This window comes from Amblyomma mixtum, chromosome 3, assembly GCF_055824585.1.
Source record: "Amblyomma mixtum isolate Tamu chromosome 3, ASM5582458v1, whole genome shotgun sequence".
Classification (NCBI taxonomy): Eukaryota; Metazoa; Arthropoda; class Arachnida; order Ixodida; family Ixodidae; genus Amblyomma; species Amblyomma mixtum.
Window position 1 is genome coordinate 329447030 of NC_143014.1, and position 6391 is coordinate 329453420.

The 6391-nt window shown below is 46.6% G+C and overlaps 1 long non-coding RNA gene across 1 annotated transcript; it reads left to right on the forward strand.

Annotated features, from left to right (window-relative positions):
• Positions 1-228: 228 nt before the first annotated feature.
• Positions 229-1720, forward strand: LOC149355917 (uncharacterized). The gene is made up of 2 exons (XR_016289771.1): positions 229-393; positions 1580-1720. It is a non-coding gene; the product is annotated as an uncharacterized LOC149355917 (long non-coding RNA).
• The last annotated feature ends 4671 nt before the right edge of the window (positions 1721-6391 follow it).

A 6391-nucleotide genomic window follows, 5' to 3' on the forward strand; every position in this document is an offset into this window, starting at 1 on the left:
ACCTCGTATATTGCCATATGAAATAAAACTGTCATCCGCTCTCTGCTCCTCGACAGCGGGCGCTTTTCGGGGCGCAAGCATAGAGAAAGATATTGGTAAAGAGCGGACACTCGGCGAAATCTGGCCCCAGGAAATGACGCGCCATCCTCCTCCTCCACTAGATAATCTTCCAACTCCAGGATGGCGCCACCAGTCTCTAAACGCGCGCGCGCGCGCGGGCGGGTAGCCGGCGCGGCGGCTCAGACCCATCCGAGTGGCAGACAACGAAGCGTCATGGGGCTGTTTTGTGCGCGTGAAAGCGTGCGGCGTATTTGTTCGTGCGGGCAGACCGCAATTTTTTTCGTCTCTCTTGCCCTTCGACGCAGAACTCCTCCTGTTTATGACGGCGGCAAGGTGAGAAATGTTTATTTGTGGAAGTACGCTGTATTGCATGCAATTTAGGCGGCCGCGCCGGCCGCCGTTGCCTGTCTGCAGTTCGTGAAGCGGCGCGCTCGCTCTGTGGCCAGCCGGCTGTTGTTCACGGCATTCTTGCAGTTTGTGACAACGTCAAGGAAGGAATGTTTTGTTTTTGCAAAATTACGCTGCATTTCGAGCACTCTAGCTTAGTACGCCGGCGCAGTTGTGAAGGGCGCGCGCACGCTGTGTCATGCTACGCCGTGGCGGGAGCGGCGGGAGGCATGATGCTGCGTGATGCAGCCTCGCCGGTCGGTGCGTAGAAACAAAAAAAAAAAAAACCTGCCCACGGCCTGTGGCCCGACGCGCTGTGCCTAGCGGTTAGTTTTGCTTGGTTTCGCGCTTTCTCGGGACGTCACGTTTTTGTATGGCCCCCGACAATATGTAACTTCTTATGGGTGACATTTGTCGGTGTAAGGTTAAAATGTACTTTTTTGAAAGTGGGCGAACGGCGAAGACGACCGTTCCCGCGCAGCAAGTACGGGACCGTAGTTTTCAAGACTGGTGGAAAAAAAAGATGACGCACGAAAAGCTCAAAAACCTTACTCTTGTAGTACGTATGTATGTATGTAGTACGTGTGAAAGAGTCCGTTATCTACGCTCGTGGAAACGCACATTTCGCCCGTGCATTGACAACACAGGGATGCGCTTTTGAAAACCGGCAAAAAAAGGCAACGCGTCGGGCTTTCTAAACTCTAAAGAGCTTGAAAACCAAGAACTGTTGCGTCGATAGTTTAATTTTCTATGCTTCTTAAAACATACGTTGCACCCGTGTATTTCTCAGTGCCCCTAACACATTGTGTACTTCTGGTTCGTAGTCCGTGTTGTGGCCGTCTTTGTACGAAATATTCTCGAACAAACCGCGTACTCTGCTGTCCACCTAGGTTTTAGAAGGTAGACAATAACGTCGGGGAATGTAGAAATGCTTGCAAAAAGCTGATTGGTATCTGCCGTGTAGTACGGTATGTGTATTGTACTTTGCGCAACGACGTTCAGCACGCGAGTTTCGCAAAAACATGTTTACTCCGCTCGTAATTTCGTTCCCTCGCCGCTTTCGCACCTTTTCACTGTTTACAGAGTTACAATATAAGGTGACTGAGAATGACCATACTTGCGAATTTTTCAGGTGATGCCACCCGTCGGCAACACCTGCTGTGTGCCGTGGTGCCGCAACAGGATCACCTTGAGCAGGAGGCCAGGAACCATCTTCCGCATCCCACGGCCTTGTTTATGTTGCACAAAATAAATGTTCTCATTTCACTCAAAACCTGGTGTCTTTTGTGGAGTGCTAATATTTGGCAAAGGCTGTGATGCAGCTGCGTTCATGGCTGGTCAAAAGCACTCGAAATCTATTTAATTATACGCTGCCAACGGCGCAGCGGGGCGCGGCGTATGCTAACATTCAAACCACGCGCCCCTGAAACCGGAACCGGAAGTCGTCCCAGGCAGCGAGGCGCAGCGCATGCAGCCATTCAAACTGCGCGCGTTGAAACCGAAACCGGATGTTATGAGACTCCGCCCGCTTGGTGCGCTGCAGTCAAATGGGCCGCTGGGCCCTATGGGAGTGTCCGCTCTTTACCAATATCTTTCTCTATGGCGCAAGGCGCGTCCATCTTCCGACGGAGAGTAAAAAAATGAGCAGGCTTTTTGTTTTTTCTCCCTGACCGCGCACCCGCGCATCGCCGCCGCCGCCCTTAGCGGCGCTCGAGTTCCAGTGACTTTAGCCGCCGACGCTCGCCAGCGCCATCTCTTGGTCGCAGCGAGCAAGCCGCGGGTGACGTAAAGCGAGCTCGCGCTATGACTAGTGCGTTCTTCGTGGGGCGGGGCTCCGTTGCCGCCGCTCGACGGAAACGTAGAGCAGGACCCGGCGGCACCGGCCGCCCGATTTGGGGGGGGGGGGGGTAAACGGTCCAAAACATGGAGGAAAGAAGGAAAAGAGGAGAGGCTGCTACGTCACATTTTTTGAAGCCGGAAGCGAGGGCTCCGCCATGACACTTGGCCATTTTCTCAGCCAATGGCATGCGAGCGCCGCGAAGATCACCGCGAGCGGCGCGAGCAGACGATTTCGCGCCGCGCCAGGCTGTCGGCAGCTGTCAGACACGGCGGAAAGTGAGACTACTGCTCCCATTGACAACAAAGACGCTGCGATGCCCAGCTGCTGCGTTCCTGGATGTTGGTCGCGCACGCCAGGACAAGAACCGGGCGTCACTTTCCACACGTAAGTATACTGCATTTTGTTTTCGTATTGATTTGACTGCGTAATGAGTAAAATGCATGCTCGCAGAAAATAACGCACGACACGGCGTGAACGTGGTATTCGTACCGCCCCGGCCTTATTGGTGGCTCTTTGTCCGAGTGCAGTGAATAATTGTTTTCAAACAGGTTTCCGAAAGATCCAGAGCGAAGGAGGCAGTGGACTGAGGCCGTTAGACCAGGCCAAAGCGACTGGGAACCAGCAAAATGGACCTGCGTATGTTCAAAACATTTTCTGCCCGCGCACTTCGATCGGATGTCGCCGCTCGTAGTTCGTATACGTTCGGATGCCGTCCCCCTTCAGGTGAGGAACCACCTCGATACATTCTCAAGATATTGGAAAGAAATGCTCTTATTGAGAAGGTGTATAGCTTGACTGCATGTATGCTTTCAATATGACGTTGTAGGTGTTCATGCAAGAAATAGAATGATTTGCGAATAAATGGCTTTAGCTAGACGTTATGATCGAGTAGCGCGGCTACAGTATTCCCGAACTGATAAAAAGTAATTGTGTCATTACTGCTAAACTGGCTGCGGTTTATATATGGCTCTGATGAAATTCTGCTTACCGTACATGATTATTTAATTATTAGCTTACGCACTCCCTCATTAGAAGAAAATAAAAAGAGATACCTGTCATCTATAGCATCGAGCACACCACAGTTTCTTTGGGGCATCATTTCCATTTGATATTATTACTTGTAGTGTGCAAATGTTTGCGCCTAGCAGTAATCTGTATGGCGGTGCATATTTTTGTTGTTATCTCGGCCATAGCGCCTGGGAAGTGTCACTGTTTTATAACTAAGAGAGCACTGTGATTTTTTAAAACTATAGTTCGTTTACAAAGGAGATCATAAAGAAGTTTCATAAGGCATATAGAGCACCGTACGTATTGGCTCGCGTAATTTGCGCACGTTTTTTCTTTAATTAGGGCTCCAAAAAGAGGGTGCGCAATATACGCTCAAGCGAGTCATCCGAACACGTCCTAAAAAAAAAGGTTGGCACCCCTCGCTGGCAAACAAAAAGGTTGACTCGTCCGCCCCGCCCACGCTATGTAGCTCCCCGCGGGGTGGCATGACGGCACGTGCTTAGCTCAAAGCAATAAATGCGCAAAGATTCAATCGCGAAGTCAGCAGTGGGAGGAGATAACGGGGCCCTTGCGTGTGGCCCGGCTGACTAGCGGCAAACCGTATAGCAAACGGTACGGTAGAGTTTTGGATTTGGGGCGCGCGCAGCTGTTCGTCCGGGATAGCGACCGCCAGCGCGAGCAAGCCGGGTAAACGGCGCAGAGTTCGCACCCGCGTATACATGCTGGTGGTCTGGCTCAGCATAGTGCGCAAAATATGCGAGTATTTTTTTTTAATCCAGTTAAATGTTTGAACTTTTTGGGGTGCACAATCTAAGTGCGGGCGCAAATTACACGAGTAAATACTGTAAATGTCTGACTTTGTCAAAATAAAATTCTATTCAAACGGCCGCTCACAATTTAAAGTACATTATAACCTGTCATACTGAGCATTGAAAAGAATAGCTTTGTAATGTGAATGCGTCATGTACACCACCGACTTAGGCTCATGCTTAATGGCAGTCACTGTCAGTTTTTTCAAGAGTAATCAGGGCTTTGATTTAGCTTGATTGCTACTGAATCAACCAGAAATTACCTGCTTCCTAAAATCAGATTTTTGTCTTTTGTGGTAAATGAACGATACGCACATTTTCAAAAAGAAGTCAGTTAAGTAACATCAGCAGTACATGTCCAGAGTGCAAATGCTAGTTCTTGTTCATGAATCTATATGCTGTAGCTTCACAGATGGACATGTACGAGTACTATTGGTCACTGATGTTCAAGAATAAAGGCTGCAGTTAGCAGTCTCCCAGAGCTTTCTTTAGCGTGCCTGCACTACTGTCCTTTATGGTACAGGGTGACTGAAGTATCGTATTTTGTAAAAATATGGAGTGCATGTTTTTCATACTATAGAAGCCGGAATAATCAAGAGAGTAATTAGTGTACCATACTTACAATTTTAGTTCTAGATATTCAACACAACTGAAGGTGATTTTGGCCTTTAAAACTAGTAGTGTCAAAAGGGGGTGATCATCCCACTGCACGCAGCAACAGAGTAAGCACTAGCGTATAAGTTCTAGCATATAAGGGGATTCTTTACCACCCAACATTTTTAAGAGCAAAGATTTTGTGAAAGGACTAGAAAGCCATATTTTGCATACTTAACATATCCTGTTTTCCTTCCAGAAGAGTTATTTGTGATGCATTTTGCATTCATATCATACATAAGGTGTGTTGTTGCCATTTATTACCCAATGTTAGTTTTATCATATAGTTGTTCTTTTAAGAAATGTGTTGTTTCCCATGGGTTCTTCCTCGCATTGTATATGTTCTTCTTGTTGTATGCTACATTTGTATGCCCATCCAGCTTGGGCCAAAACATTGGCCTGCAGTATATGTAAATAAATAAAAAATATAAGTTTTGCAACCTGCAACAAATCCATGTTCTTAAATGATGAAAACACTTTTCCACATGCACTTGGTACATATGCATACAGAGGAAAACCTTATCATTCTACCAGCCGCAATTTGCACACTATATTAATCATTCTTTAGCTATCATCATGCCTTAGTTGTGCACAGCTCAAATGCCCGTCTTATGTGCAGGCTATGTTGGTTGGCTCGTGGTTTGGACAAGTATAAAACAGCATGTGCACACAAGTACCACATAGCGCACAACAAACAGAACAGAAAACTATGCTATTTCTATACTGTTCCAGGCTAGGCAGATAAGAGTCTAATACAACAATGCAACAATAGAAATAGCGTCAGCAGGGTACTCTCTTTCTTTGCATATATTACAGAAAGGAATACATGAAGCAGAAGGGAGGGAAATGATTCACTTTTTCCACCAGCTGGGACAACTGTTACCAATTTTTCAAGTCACTTCCACACAGTGCTCCAATTACTTTGCATTTACATTGCTTAAATTTTATCAACTTTGCGATGCAGAAACAACTACAGAAACATCAACTTTGCGATGCAGAAATGAAAGCTTCCACACAATTGGGCAAGAATGGTCCACAAATATTTTTCTGTCTCAAAGCCCTAATTTACTGCCTTCCTATATGTTTTTACTCTCTCTGATCGAATAGTTCATGGTTGCAAAGTGATGTGATTCAGTTGTGCATTTCTTCTTCTTTCTAGTATATTTGTTGAATCCTTTTTATGTGTGTTCTCCTTCCATACACGAGTGTTATCACTTTTGTTAAAAGATTTTGCTTGCTTCACGTAGCAAGCTATGTTTTATAATAAGTGTTGTGCTGTATCAAACCTTTTTAAGGCTCATAATTTGATTTTCCAATAAACTACAAGTTTTGGACTTCACTAATGCGTTTAATCAGCTGAATTCAAGAAACTGGAACTCTGCGAGGTGGTCGCAGGTGGACTCGGCATCTCGGTAAACGGTAAGTTGCGAGGTACAGTCTTTGTAAAAAGTTTAGAGCCCAGGGGTTCACTTCCAAAGTTTATAATGGGACTCCAGGAGCATTCATGTATGTCCTACCTATTGCAGGAGGCAGTAGCAGAAATCTTCTTATGCCCAGGAAATTTGGAGCGCTAGATATCCATTAAGAACGACAGAGTGTGGCTAAAAAGAAAACCCCCCTGGGCTCCAAACTT